This window comes from Stegostoma tigrinum, chromosome 17, assembly GCF_030684315.1.
Source record: "Stegostoma tigrinum isolate sSteTig4 chromosome 17, sSteTig4.hap1, whole genome shotgun sequence".
NCBI classification, from domain to species: domain Eukaryota; kingdom Metazoa; phylum Chordata; class Chondrichthyes; order Orectolobiformes; family Stegostomatidae; genus Stegostoma; species Stegostoma tigrinum.
Window position 1 is genome coordinate 43,269,047 of NC_081370.1, and position 16,362 is coordinate 43,285,408.

Sequence of the window (16,362 nt, forward strand, 5' to 3'; positions counted from 1 at the left end):
ATGGGCCTCCTGCACTGCCACAATGATGCCACCCGAAGGTTGCAGGAACAGCAACTCATATTCCGCCTGGGAACCCTGCAGCCATATGGTATCAATGTGGACTTCACCAGTTTCAAAATCTCCCCTTCCCCTACTGCATCCCTAAACCAGCCCAGTTCATCCCCTCCCCCCACTGCACCACACAACCAGCCCAGCTCTTCCCCCCCACCCACTGCATCCCAAAACCAGTCCAACCTGTCTCTGCCTCCCTAACCGGTTCTTCCTCTCACCCATCCCTTCCTCCCACCCCAAGCCGCACCCCCAGCTACCTACTAACCTCATCCCACCTCCTTGACCTGTCCGTCTTCCCTGGACTGACCTATCCCCTCCCTACCTCCCCACCTACACTCTCTCCACCTATCTTCTTTACTCTCCATCTTCGGTCCGCCTCCCCCTCTCTCCCTATTTATTCCAGTTCCCTCCCCCCATCCCCCTCTCTGATGAAGGGTCTAGGCCCGAAACGTCAGCTTTTGTGCTCCTGAGATGCTGCTTGGCCTGCTGTGTTCATCCAGCCTCACATTTTATTATCTTGGAATCTCCAGCATCTGCAGTTCCCATTATCTCTGACTTGTCATTCACATCACTGCTGTTCAAGGGACTTCTCAGTGCACAAAAACCAATAACTACCCAAAGTAACTATTTCTATGGCAACAAATCGGTACGTTTTTGGGATAAAGCATAATTTAAATCCAAATTCTACCTTTTCCATCAAGAAAGAAGTAAATCATCTCTCCTGGCCATTCAATGGCATTACTATCACTAAATCACCCATCATCAATATTTTTGGGGTTACTATTTACCAGAAGCATTACTGGAATATTTAGATAAATACTGCAGTTACAAGAGCAGATCAGATGAATCCTGTTCTGTGTAATTCACCTTCCGACTTACATGCATATGTGTCCACCATCTACAAGACATAAGCCAGGAATATAATGGAGTAAGCCCCACTTTCTTGGATGACTGCATGACCACAAGAAACTCAACACTGTCCAGACATGGAGGCCTGCTTGATCAATGTCCCATCCACTAATGTAAACATTCACACCCTCCATCAACAATGCACAGTAACAACAAAGATATACCATTCTCATGATTCAATGAGGCAATTCACAAAAGCTCCCTTGACAACACCTCACAAATCCTCAATCTCTACCTCCTTGAAGGGCAAGTGCAGCAAAGGCTAGAGAACACTACCACCTGCAGGATCGCCAAAAGTTAGGTGCTGTTGTAACTTTGATCTAATACAGAAGCTGAGTCAAATCCTGGTACTTCTTTGCTGATAGCACTGTAGTTGTGCCTATACTATGTGGACTGCTGCAGTTCAAAAAAGCATCTTATGTCAATATCTCAAGGACAATTAGGAATGACCAACAAATGCTGGCCTTGCTAGCAATGCTCACATTACATGAATGATTTTTTAAAAAATGACCTTTACACTGAGTCCTGATTTGATATTTGCCATTTTACTAATATTATTTAGATCAGTATTTATGGCTAGAATGAATATATTCCCATGGATGATCTATAATCACAGGATGTGTTACAAAAATTAATTTTCCAGTACAACGTGGAGCAGAACAGACATTTGCTGGTACAGTTTGAGATCAGTAATTCAACCCTTCTTTATTTTGAGTTGGTCATGCTCATTCTTTAAGATGTCACATCTCAATGAACCCAAGTCACTCTACAGTGGAGGTTGAAATGCTTGAAAAGTCTTTCAAGCCCCTAGAGATACAAAAGAGTACTACTTATTCCTGACGTGATGCTACAATCCATCATTGAGAACTATAATGTGGATGGAGCATTGTATGGGACCCATAGACTACAGTGCAGTGAAAGAGATAAGCAATAGTTTCAGTTCAGACACAAACTGGAGCATTTCAAGCATTTGTAGTTTTAACCTGCATATGGATTTTCCATTTTGATCAAGGACACTAAAAGATGAGACATCAATGATGCATCAACCTGTTGTACTTTAGCCAAATAACAAAGCCAATTCTTTCAAATTAGCGTCTTTAGTTTCTTAGACTAAAAACAGGATCAGTACTTGACATCCCTTGAGACGTTGATAGACCACACATTGAAAGGTATCTGTGCATGTGCACAGCTTTACAAAGCATTATGGTCATCTGTGGAATTTATGAGGAATGGATTTATGATTTTAATGCACATACTTTAGAGAGAGAATACTCCTCCGGGTAACAACTGGTCATTCATCTCAATCATGTTTCTGGGACTTTGCTGTGTTTATTCCTATAAATGCTCTTGCTAGTCCGATGTCCAAATTCCTTTGGGGTATTTCTGAGTTTCAATGTGATCAATTAAATGCCAATGTATTTGATATAAAATTAATACTGCATTTTTATATGACACAGCATGATTTGAAATCCCAAGATGACCACATGCAAGACAATGTGAATAGTACAGGCCCACTTTCAGAATCAGGACAGAAACAATGAGTGGAATGACCCTCGTCCCTGCTGTGTGTTTCTACAATTCTGAACATTTCACACCATATATTTCTAGTTAATATCTGGAATGCTTAAGCCTCAACTGCATTCTAAAAATAATCATTAGCCAAACAGATGAGGAACCTCAACGACTTTGAATGTTAGAACAATGCAAGTAGTGTAAGTTAATATTTGTGTACAGATGAGTGTTGTGTTGCCTTTATGTATCTGTTATCTTTTTGTCAGTCAGGATTAAGGATAACACAAAAAACATATGTTTATATGATATCCTGTTAAAATATTTCTAATAATACAGTGAATTTGTATAACCTTGATCTGCCTCCCTCGCATTTACTTCCAAAGGAAGTTTTATCTCAATCATAACACAAGAGGTTTTCAAATCCTTTATGTCAAGGACCCGTAATGTTGTTGTAGCCATTGCTGACTAATTGGTTATTTCCTGAGCTTCCGAGATATAAGTAACTTGCTCTTTCTTTTATTTTCTTCTAACAGTTGATAATCTTCAGGATAGCAGATACCTCTTTGATTCGGTAACAGTACACATTGCTGTGGGACTGGAGTCACACAGATCCAAGACCAGGTATGGGCAGCAGATTTCCCTTCCTAAAGGGGAATTAATGAACGGATGGGTTCTTACCATTAATGGTGCAGGTTGTAGTTCATTACATGGTACTCCCAGGTTCAGCAACCTCTGTCACTTGGCACCCACAATAGTTCCAGCACCTGCAGCACCTCTGGCATCTGTACTTCTGCCCTGTCTGCACTCATATAAAACAGCTGTGACGCTGACCATCTTTGGAGAAACAAAATAAGCTATGTTCTCTAAAATAACTACTTTTCAAGTTATTTCATGTTGCTCAATTCTGTTCAAACATGTTGAAAACCTCCTGTGCTGACCCGGACATGTGAATTGCCACAGTCCATCAAATTCTCCAGCCCAGCAAAGGCCAGTTTATGAAGCTGCAAGATTACAGAGGTGCTACCCATATTAGTTTTTTGCTTCTAGGTTTATTAATTACATTTATGTTTTCCAGCAGCCGCGGTGGGATTTGAATTCATGTCTTCAGATAATTCGCTCAGGCCTCTAGATCACTGGTTCACTTACACAAGTGATCATTCTGGCATGTGACATGAACTTCTGTAAATGCCTGTAGCATAGCAAAATATCTGAAGGCATTTCGTGGGACCATTTATAAAACAAACTTTGACACTGAGTTACATAAGGTAATAATATGACAGGTGACCAAAAAGTTGGTCAATGAAATTGGTTTTAAGTAACATCTTGAAAGAGAAAGATATACAGACAATTGTTATGAAGGGGTTCCACAATCTGGAAACTGGCAGCAGAAGGCACAACAGCTAATGAGAGGATTAAAATTGGGGATGTATGAGAGATAAGAAACAATATATCATAGAGGTTCTGCTTATGCTTCAAATTTAGGTTCCATCAGACTGCTCATCTGGTCTGGGTGAAAGTGAAATTTAAGGAGGAATAGAATGTTCCCAGCATCCTAGCCAACATTCAACCCTCAGTGAAAACATAATTAACTTGTCTTTTAGTTTATTTGGTATGGGCAAAATCTTTCTCAAGAAAGGAATAAGTTGAACACCTTATTCAAAAGAATATAGAAGATCAAACAGAACAGCATGATCATAACACACCTAAGCAAGGAGTTCAAAGAAAATCATTTATGTCAACAAAAGACTACCAAAGTATTAAAATGAACATGAATTCCTATGAGTTATTCACAAAGGAATTGATAGCTGTTGCTGGATAAGTCATCTCAGGTATTGCAGGTCGCCCAGAAAATACATTTTATGAATACTTCATTGACTGGAAAATGCTTCAGAAGCCCCAAAGCTATCAATGAGTTTTATTTGAAAGTCAGTCACTGTAGTGATGGAGGAATTGCAACAGCCAGTTTGTTTATTGTCTCCCACAAACTGAAATATAATAATATTAGTGATGTTGTTGGAGAATAAATAATAGCCAGAATAGCCGCTCTTCCTAAAAATACAAAGGGATTTCACTCATTCATCTGGAAAGGATGATGGTTTCAGCTGAATGCTTCATTGGAAAAGTTGCTCCTCCAATAGCACAGCACTCCCTTTTTAATTTTTTTTCACAGAATGTGTGAATTGTTGACTAAGCCGATGTTTATTGTGTATCCATCATTTCCCTTGAGAAAATGGTGGTGAGCTACCTTCATGAACTGCTGCAGTCCATGTGGTATAGCTGCATCCAATAGAATTATTAGGAAGGGAGTTCCAGAATTTTGACCCACCAACAGTGAAGGAACTGTGATAGAGTTTCAAATTAGGATGGTTTGTGACTTAAAGGGAACTTGCGGACAGTGGTGCTCTCATGGATCTGGTGCACTTGCCTTTCTAAGGGTAGAGGTCGTGGATTTTAAGATGTTGTCGACAGAGATTTGTGGATTTGTAAATGGTAGCCACTGCTGCCTCTGTTCATCAATGGTGGAAGGCGTGAATGTAAAAATGGTGGAAGGGGTCCCAGAAAGAACTCTGCTTTGTTCTGGATTCCGTCAATCTTCTTGAGTGTTGTTGAAGCTGCACTCAGCCAGACATGTGCCTTGCAAATGATGGACAGGTTTTGGGGAGGTGGGTGGTGAATTCATTACAGAATTCTTGGCCTCTGAACTACTCTTGTAACCATAGTTTTTGCATGGCTGCTCTATTTTAATTTCTGGTTAATGACAACCCTCAAAACATTGATAGTCTATGATTCACGGATGGTAATGACTTTGAATATTAAGGAGGATGGTTAATTTCTTTGTTGTTGGAGATGGATGTTGCCTGGCACTTACGTGTCATTTTTGCTCGCACTTGCAATGCACTGTTCTATGCTGGAGTATCGGTCTAGGTTTTGTGCCGAGCTGGAACTGGAACATCCAGTTTTCTGATTCAAAGTCACAAAGTGAGCACCTGCTAACATTGGACTCATCAAACAAAAATAAAGACTTTAATTCAGATAATTTTGTAATCCTGTTTCTCATGCCAATTCCTGAGATTATTAACAAATAAAGGTAAGGAGATGTGAATTTGGTGCTCTTGACTGGAGACAACACCTCAATGTTCCAAAGTCACTGAATTTCTTCAATTTATCTCCTGCATTTCATTACTTCTGACTCTTGAATTAAACTATATCTAAGCTAAGAATAAGTAATGGTCCCTAAGTGATTACAAGTCAGCATGAAGGTCCCTTGATATATGTCATATTAATACTACAGCAATCAAACTTGCAGCTGATAGTTCACCTGAGTCGGGTGAAACTGTGTGAATCCAATGTTAGTGTCAACAAAAATTTCCCGAAAGTTGATTTCATAATTTGAGTTACATTGGTAAAGTGTGGTGAAGTTAAAGGAATAAATTATATATTGTTTTATGATCATTAGGGATGAGTCAAATGGAAAGAAGTATTTCCATTCGTGCCGTGACACTTTCTCTGAACTCTGACCTCTTCTCAGCATTTGAGTTAGTCAATCCCTAATGGGAACTACACATATTATTCGACAGGCTCTTTTGTTTCCTTTGCGAGTTCAGAGTACAACTGTAAAAATAGGGAAAGAAAAAGATATCTGTCAAAACTTACATTCTCGTTACAGTTTTTTTTAAATCAATAGTCTGAGAGAGCAGTGTAACCACAAACAGGAGATGAATAGTGAACATGACCCTGTTTTGGCCTTAGTAGAAATACCAGCAACCAATAATTTCTTCCATAAATGAATACAACTTTGCCCATTGGGAGCCTTGTCAAGTTGCTGTTTCCTTTATTTAGATAATGTATTTTTAGAGAAAAAAACATGATGAAACAGTCAAAGGGGAAAAGAGAGTCTTTTAAATTGCTTTCATCCAAGATATAATAGACTTCTCTAGAGTAATCATTCTCTACTTTCAATGATTGCCACTACACTCAGCTAACAAACTGGCCAGTATAGAGATGATTTCTTCCCTCCTGAACTGTGATAAGTTCCCAATTACTTAAATGAGAGCTGAAAATAATTATCTCAAGCACTGTATGCCAAACAGTATTCAAGACAGCAAGACAAGCTGGTAGTATTCTTTCAAGCACAGAATGTTAAGGGGGGATTTGATAGTGTTCAAAATCTTGAATCTTTTTTCTGATAGAGTGAATGAGAAATCATTTCTAGGAGCAAAAGGGCTGGTAACTAGAAGACACAGAATGAAAATAGGTAGCAGAAGTCCCAGAGGTAGGATGAAGAGATTATTTTAATGCAATGAATTGTTGTGAAATGGATCTCCTGAAAAGTAGTGGAAGTATATTCAACAACTTTTAAAATAAATCTGCATAAGTAAATAAAATTTAGAAGTTTATAGGTCCATTTGAAAGCAATAGTATTGTGGGGCTAATTGAATTACTACATTAAAGAAAGTTGCAAGAGCAGAATGATCTGCTTCTGTGCTGTAAAATTCTATGATCCTGCAAACCTGCAGCAAAGAGTTAGACTTGGAAATTAGTTAAGTCTGGCCTGCAAGCACACAATGCATGCGTTGATCCCAATGGCAAAATAAAAGGAGTTTCAGTATACTGTGAATTTGATCCTCAAATTCATCACAGTCACAATCATGGTGGATTGCTGGTGCCTGTCACATCACCACAGACAGCTTGATTCATTGGAGAATCAAATATTCAGCCACTTGCCTTCACAGCAGTTGCCCTTAGCTAATTCCTGGGAGGATGGAGTGGGCATAATAAACTCAAAGGAAGAGGGTTAATTGCCACCATCAGGAGTGCTGTGGAGTCTTTTGTTCTTCTGGATCCTGGATTTTGCAGTTCCATGTCCTGGCCTCTGGTGACGGAACATCAGAGGGTTCAATGCCTGCTCTGCTCAGGGTAGGACAATAACTCAGGATAATTCCTAAATGGTCTGTGATATGTTACCACAGAAAAAAAAGAACTATGACTCATGGAATAATGTCAACCTAGAGAAAGACATTTGCCTAAGGACAAAAGGATGGTAAACAATGGTTCCTCAAGGGTCAGATCTGGGATCATAATTTTTTTGTAATATAGAAATTACTGAAAAATGGAACAGAACACAACATTTCAAAACTTTCTGATAATTCCAAATTTGCAAGTTTAGGAAACGGAATGAATAATGTCAATAGATTTCAAAGGGGTGTAAATAGGTGAGAAGAATGGACAGTTGGCAGGTGAAATTTGATGCACAGAAATGTGAACTGATGCACTTTGACAGAAGAGATAGAGAGAGACTAAATGGCAGAGTTTTTGAAAGTATGCTGGGACAGAAAAACATGGGCTTCACACGTGTGGATTTTTGAAGATTGTAGGATATATAGACGGAGTAGTTGGCAAAGTACATGGGACTTTGGGACCCAGACACATGAGCATTGAGTACATAAGCAGGGAAGTCATGTTGAACATTTTTAAAGCTCTGTTTAGGTAACAGCTAAAAAATTGCTTCCATTTCTATTAATCACACTTCACAAAAGCTATGAAGACCCTTGAGGGGATGCAGGGCAAGGAGTACCTGGTTGGTTCCAAGATGAGGAAGTTTAGCAACAATGTTAACTTGGATAAGTTTGGAATGTTTTCCTAGGAATAAAAGTGATTGAAGAGAGATTTGTTTGAGATACACAAAATTATGACAGATTTATGTGAGATAAGCAAAGAAAAACCATTGTGATTAATTGCAGGTACAAGGATGAGGGATAAAAGATAAAATATTTTGAGCAAGAGATGCAGCGGGACGTAAGGAATTTTTTAATACCGTGAATAATGAGCATCTATTCCACAAGAATGGTGGAAGTAGAAATTAAGAAATGATTTTGAAAGGAAATTAGGAGTGTTCTTGAACCAAATTAACTTACATGGCTACAAGGCTGATCTACAGAGAGCTTGCACTGAGTTGATGAGTCAAATGGCCTTCTTCTATCCCACGATGACTCTATGAACTTCTGATTCAATTGGCCAGATTTTTATCATTAAATAGAAACATTGAGTGACGGATTTCTCAATATGGGAGACCATTTTCTTTAAAATTGTCTGTGCCTGCACTATTTTCATTTTGGGGTAGTGAGGCCAGATGTCCTGAAGCATTATCTCCTGAAGCAAATTGAACATGGGCAAAAAGGCAAACAATTGGTGAGGAGAACTTGTTTGTGCACCCCCGTGGAATTTCTGGTGCTTTTGCCCAGCTACTTAAAAGGTTGTTAGGCCCCTTAGCCCTCACCATTCAGCATCATTCAACTCTCTTTGTCTATAATGCCATGGCACCATCAAAGAACAAAGAACAAAGAAAATTACAGCACAGGAACAGGCCCTTTGGCCCTCCAAGCCTGCGTCAATCCAGATCCTCTGTCTAAACCTGTCACCTATTTCCCAAGGATCTGCATCCCTCTGCTCTTTGCCCATTCATGTATCTGTCAAGATACATCTTAAATGATGCTATTGTGCCCACCTCTACCACCTCCACTGGCAACGTGTTCCAGGCACCCACTACCCTCTGTGTAAAGAGCTTTCCATGCATATCTCCCTTAAACTTTCCCCCCTCACCTTAAAATCATGACTCCTAGTAATTGAGGCCCCCACTCTGGGAAAAAAGCTTCTTGCTATCCACCCTGTCTATACCTCTCATGATTTTGTAGACCTCAATCAGATCCCCCATCAACCTCCGTCTTTCTAATGTAAATAAAAATAATCTACTCAACCTTCCTTCATAGCTAGCGCCCTCCATATCAAGCAACATCCTGGTGAACCTCCTCTGCACACTTTCCAAAGCATCCACATCCTTTTGGTAATGGGCGACCAGAACTGGACGCAGTATTCCAAATGTGGTCGAACCAAAGTCCTATACAACTGCAACATGACTTGACAACTCTTGTACTCAATACCCCGTCCGATGAATGAAAGCATGCCATATGCCTTCTTGACCACTCTATCGACCTGCGTTGCCACCTTCAGGGTACAATGGACCTGAATACCCAGATCACTCCGTGCATCAATTTTCTCCAGGGCTTTTCCATTTACTGTATAGTTCGGTCTTGAATTGGATCTTCCAAAATGCATCACCTCGCATTTGCCTGGATTGAACTCGATCTGCCATTTCTCCGCCCAACTCTCCAATCTCTCTATACTCTGCTGCATTCTCTGACAGTCCCCTTCACTATCTGATACTCCATCAATCTTAGTGTCATCTGCAAACTTGTTAATCAGACCATCTATACCTTCCTCTAAATCATGTATGTATATCACAAACAACAGTGGTCCCAAAACAGATACCTGTGGACCACCATTGGTCACAGTTCTCCATTTTGAGAAAGTCTATTCCACTACAACTCTCTGTCACCTGTTGCCCAGCCAGTTCTCTATCCATCCAACTAGTACACCCTGAACCCCATGCGACTTCACTTTCTCCATCAGCCTACCATGGGGAACCTTATCAAGCACCATACTGAAGTCCATGTATATGACATCCACAGCCCTTCCCTCATTTATCAACTTTGTCACTTCCTCAAAAATCATGTCCCTTAACTTGCCACATTTCCAATGCCCCTTCATACTCCTTAATCAATATGCAAAATTGGCAGACCTCAGGAGCCATAGGACCATAAGCTCGTAAGATATAGGAGCATAATTAGGTCATCTGCTCTGTCATTCAATTCTGGCTGATTTGTTTCTCAACTCAATTTTCCTGCCTTCTCCCAGTAACCTTTGATCCCCTTAATATTCAGGAACCTATCTATCTCCATCTTAAATAGTCAATAACTTGACCCCCAGAGCTTTCTGTAGCAATATGTTCCACAGATTAATCTCTCCCTGGCTGAAGAAATTCCTCCTCATCTCAGTTCTAAAGGTCATCCCTTCACTCTGAGGATGTGTCGTCAGGTCCTAGTCTTTTCTGTAAAATCTTCTCGATGTCCACTCTATCTGACCTCTCAGAATTCTGTACTTTTAAAGAGATCCCCCTCATTCTTCTAAACTTCAACAAGTACAGGCTCAGAGTCTTCAATTGCTCCTCATAGGAGAAGTTCTTCATTCCTGGGATTACTGTTGTAAATCTCATCTGGAACCCCTACAATGCCAGAACACCCTTCTTCATATGTAGGGCCCAAAACTGCTCACAATATTCCAAATGTGGTCTGACTAGAGCAATATACAGACTCAGCAGTATATCCCTTCTCTTGCATTCTAGCCTTCTCAAAATGAAAGCTAACATTGCATTTGCCTTCCTAATTGCCAACATCAGGAGAATCCTGAACTATGACTCCTAAGTCCCTTTGTTCTTCAGATATCTGAAGCCTTTCCCCATTTAGTAAATAGTCTACGCCTCTATGCTTCCAACCAAACTACACATCCTCACACTTTCCCACCTAGTATCTAATCTGCCACTCCTAGTCTGCCCAAGTCCTTCTGCGGCCTTCCTGCCTCCTCCCCTGTCCCTCCACCTATCTTGTGTCATTTTAGCAACAATTCCCTCAGTTCATTTGTCCAGATTGTTAATATGTAATGTGAATAGTTGTGGTTCCAGTACTGACACCTGCGGGAACTCTGCTAGTCACTGGCTGCCATCCTGAAAAAGACCCCTTATCCACACTCTCTGCTTTCTATCAGCCAGCCAGTCCTCTATCCACGCCAATATCTTGCCCATTTCTTATCTTATTTAGCAGCCTTCTATGCAGCACTGTGTCAAAGACCTTCTGGAAATCCGAATAAATCATGCCCTCTGGTTATCCTTTGCCTAACTTGCTCATTACCTCCTCAAAGAATTCTAATAGATCTATCAGGCATGATCTCTCCTTGATGAAGCCATGCTGACTCAGCTTTATTTGACCACGTATTTCCAAGTACTCCATAATCTTATCCTTCATTATGGACTCCAAAATCTTACCGATGACTGAAGTCAGGCCAACGAGCCTGTAGTTTACATCAGCCATTTTCCACTCCTCTAGGACTCAAGTGATTCCTGAAAGATCACCATTGATGCATCTACGCTCCTCGGCTATGTCCTGGAACCCTGGTGTATAGTCCATTCAGCCCAAGTGATTTATCCTGATCAGGAACACACCTGAACTGACCACAAGACTCCTACAACCACTGGGCATCAGAGAAGCACACAAACCCACATCAACCCTATGCCAACTGCTCACCCAGACCAAAGACCCACTACCCTTGATGGACAGGCCCAATGTCACATACAAGATTCCCTGCAAAGACTGCGACAAACGCTGCACTGGGCAAACAGGAAGGAAATTAACCACAAGGATACACGAACATCTACTGGCAACAAAAAGATGCAACCAATGCTTACTCATCTCCATCCACATGAATAAGGAGAACCACCAATTTGATTGGGGCAACGCCAGGATCCTGAGACAGGCAAAGCAGAGACAAGTACGGGAATTCCTAGAAGCCTAGTACTCCACTAAGAAGGCCAGGAATAAGCACTTAGAGCTAGACTCAATACACACTCCATTGCAAAGGAAAACCAGAAGTGAGGTAATCCAGCTAAACTGACACCAGAGCTTAAATAACAGGTAGGAAAACACAACAGCACTTCATCAGAGGGCTAATTGATGATGTTACCCAGCAGGGTAATGAAACGTCTGCCAAACAGCGAGCCAGCTCAGCGAGCCAACCAACCACAATATTCACAACCCGAGCTACAAATCTGATCTAAAACCTTAGATTCATAATGGCGCCAGATGTAATAACAATACTTGGAAAATGTCAATAATGACATCCGTTGAAAATATTGGAACGTATGGCAATATTGTTTTCTGTATTCACCAGATTTTCTTCCATATAATGCTCTCCAGCAGTAGTTTGCTTTTCTACTCCAAGTGAGAGCCGTAATGTTTGTTTTTGATTTTTTTGTATTTAAATCACTTCAGATGATGACGCAAAAAAGTTCTAATCTGTCTTAATCACTATTTATGCCTCCTTCATGAAATGATAATCTTCATATTGTAGGTCAAGATCATTGGAATACTGCAAAAGTAAGATCTGTTTGAAAGAACAAAGTGTGAAGCTGGATGAACACAGCAGGTCAAGCAGCATCTCAGGAGCACAAAAGCTGACGTTTCGGGCCTAGACCCTTCATCAGAGAGGCTCTCTGATGAAGGGTCTAGGCCAGAAACATCAGCTTTTGTGCTCCTAAGATGCTGCTTGGCCTGCTGTGTTCATCCAGCTTCACACTTTGTTATCTCGGATTCTCTGGCATCTGCAGTTCCCATTATCTAAGATCTGTTTGAACTTTGCTAAGTTTAGGAATTGTGCTGGTGCAATTTGCATATGGCCCTGTTCCCTCTACCAGCAAAAATGGGATTGAGGGAAACGATGATGTGACTTTCACATCATGACGATAACCTTGCCTGCCATTTTTAAAGGCTTGTTGATTTGCCCTGGATCAACAAAGCTCTGTCTCCATAACTCAATCAGAAAGAGAAGCTCAGAAAAAATGAGTATGTGGATAAATTTCAACACAGGTTAGTGCGATGGTTTGCATTGTGGATATAAAAAGGATGGATTCTGTGCATTGCTTAAATGGTGAAAAGCAAGTAGAGTTCCATGAAATCTGAGAGTTCACATACACAAAGCTGTTTATAATAAGATGCAAATGAAATGCTGTCTTTTTCAACTGAAGGCTAGAGAATAAAGGGAAGGAAGGCTTTGCTACAGATGTACCATGCCCTAGTAGCACAAAATGTGGCGATCCACGTATAGTTCCAGGCACCACATCCTAGCGAGGATATATGAAAGGAATGTATTGAACATTTACCAATACGCTATCTGTTCTCCAAGGGTTAGATTATGAGGCATAAACTAGGTTTGTATTCCCTGGAATATATAGGATTACTGGGGGATTTTAATTGAGATTTTTAGGAACTTGGAAAGATTTGAGAAAGAGAAACACTTTTCACTGTTGTGGAAATTTAGAGAAAGGTTAAGACTTATTCATGCAGAAAACCGGAAATCTCTCACACAAAACTGGTAACTGTTAATGCAATTAATAAAATAAATCTGATGTTAATAGATCTTTCCCTGCCAAGATCTTGAAGGAATTATAGATCTAATGTAAATGGATGAAATTAGAATATAGATCAGCCTGTGCCTTACTGAAAAGTGAAGTACGCTTATGGGCATAAATAGTCTTTTCATATTCATATGCCAGTTTTGCCTTCTTCTTGATACCCAAAAGCTAACAAAACTGGCCATTTAGTGATCCTAGGAAGTGTCCCTCATTCAAAGGTACACAGTGGCTGATTGAGGGAACCAGCAACGGGAACGAGTAACCCACTGTGAACAAGCCCTTGACTTTGCTGCTAAACCATCTCTGTAGGAACCTGCATCCAGGCTTCATGCACCATGGCCTGGGGTCACTTGTCAAACCAGGGCTTCTCATGAATGTATTGCATGCACCAGCCATCACTCCCACTGGCACTATCTCCAATATTCACCTACCAGTCTCTGATTAGTTAGCAGCTCTTAACAGTGTCTATAAATGCCAATGGAAATGCGGCCTCAGAAATTTAGTAAAGTTACATGAGATCATCTGTTACACTTCTTTTGATTGTTGAACACGCAGACCCTGAAATCACAAATTCTAGCAGTTTGTATCATGTCTTAAGGAAAAGAGGAATATGCCCAAGGAAAATAATTTTTCTCCATCTTAGATATATAGTGGACAGTGAAGAAGCTTGCCTCAGAGTACAATGGGATCTTGATCAGATGGGCCAATGGGCTGAGGAGTGATAGATGGAGTTTAACTTAAATAAATATGAGGTGCTACATTTTGGAAAGGCAAATCAGAGCAGGACTTATACACTTAATGCTAAGTTACTGAGGAGTGTTGCTGAACAAAGAGACCTAGGATTGCAGGTTCATAAATCCTTGAAAGTGAAGTTGCAGGTAGACAGGATGGAGAGGAAGACATTTGGTATGCTTGCCTTTATGGTCAGTGCATTGAGTATAGGAGTTGGGAGGCCATATTGTAGCTGCACAGGACATTGGTTAGGCCACTTTTGGAATACTGTATGCAATTCTGGTCTGCCTGCTTTCGCAAGGATGTTGCGAAATTTGAAAGGGTTCAGAAAAGATTTACAGGGATGTTCCAGGGTTGGAAGATTTGCGCTATTGGGAGAGGCTGAAAAGGCTGGGACTATTTTCTCCAGAGACTCAGAAGCTGAGGGGTGCCATGTAGAAGTTTATAAGATCGTGAGAGCATGGATAGGGTGAATGGCCAAGGCCTTTTCCCTGGGGTGGAGGAGTCCAAAACTAGAGGGTACGGGTTTAATGTGAGAAAGGAAAGATTTGAAATGGACCTAAGGGCCAACATTTTCATGCAGAAGGTGGTGCGTGTATGGAAATGAGCTGCCAGAAGAAGTGGTAGAGGCTGGTACAATTACAACATTTAAAAGGCATCTGGACGGATATATGAGTAGGAAGGGTTTGAAAGGATATGGGCCAAATGCTGGCAAATGGGACTAGATTAATTTTGGATATTGAGTCAGCATGGTCAAGTTGGACCAAAGAGCCTGTTTCCATGCTATGCAACTCTGTGGCTCTATGGTTGTATGTGACTGATGTTCGATAATGTCAAGTAGAGTGGAGTAGAAGTGATCCTTGTTTTCAACATAAGCATGCACACTTGGCACATAAATGCAAGTTATGGTGACAAATTCTCCATGGGAAGAAGGAGGGATTTAAAGGTCACATGGGATAACATAATAATTTGCATCAGTCTGTTATTGACAGTAAAGCACATTCCATGCTCGTGGTGGTTACATACACTTTTGCCAGGCCTGTAGATTATATAACTATTCATTTATTTATCCAGCATCAGCCAACCTACCTCTTGGAAAGCAGAAATGTTGTCATCAAAAGTGCCTAGCTCATGGTCAATCAATACTATCTTCTATCACCTGGTGGCTGCAAGTTGTCATGCATGCCAGCACATGCGGTCCTGACATTCAAACCTTCAAGCTAGAGAATCTTCACTTTTGGTACATGGAAACCAATTTACCATCTGCATGTCAGAATCGAATCCTAATCCTCACACACTTGTAAAGGAAAGCAGATGTTGGTAGATCACTACGTTATGGGCTGGAGATAGGCCAACTTAACAGGAGAATGTGATGATACTTTCCAACATCAGAGGCAATACAAGGCACCCTTCCTGTATACAAATTGGTACTAACCTGTAAACTGCTAACTTCTGTATTGGTTCCTTCATTTTGTGATGAATAATATGAAGTGTTGGTTTATGAATAATAATTAATACAATATTCACTTTGTTTTGCTTGTACAGCAGAGGCAAGATCGAGAGACACATACTTGCCCAGCATCTGCATCTCGCTCTCAGCCCAATGAATTAAATCCAGTGGAAGGGCAGAAGCCCATTTGTCGAAAGCCCATTCAGTTCCAGAAGTTGCCAGAATGGGTTTGCTAAACTCATCATTAGCCAAGTATAAGACACCACCTCAGTGCTTTAGAGTCTCCTGAGAGAGACAGACCCACTAGAACATCGATACCATCTGATCCATATTTGAGACTTAGTTGTTGGAAATCAAAGGAGTATCCAGCTACAATTCAACAGGCACATCCCATTGCTGAAGGCCAAGATTCTTCTATGATCACTTGCAGCTCAGCCTAAGGTCAAACAGTTTCTACAGTTATCATAAGTTATCTTGACGAATGATTACATGGGTCAGAAGCTGTGTGCTGGCAGATGAGACTTGCACACATTCTTTCCTCTTCACAGCTCGCTAGTGGCTGTGAATCATCCTAGAGCATGTGATGCACCACATCAACCTGGGCAAACCACGAGTCTTAAATTTGCACAGC

General features: G+C 40.8%; 1 long non-coding RNA gene across 1 annotated transcript in view; it reads left to right on the forward strand.

Annotated features, from left to right (window-relative positions):
* The window catches only part of LOC125459122 (uncharacterized), a 42,144-nt gene extending 26,012 nt beyond the window's left edge, over positions 1-16,132 (forward strand). The window contains exons 2-3 of the long non-coding RNA XR_007248967.2: positions 3,006-3,093; positions 15,827-16,132. This is a non-coding gene — a long non-coding RNA (uncharacterized LOC125459122). The remainder of the gene's footprint in view (positions 1-3,005; positions 3,094-15,826) is intronic.
* Positions 16,133-16,362: the final 230 nt, after the last annotated feature.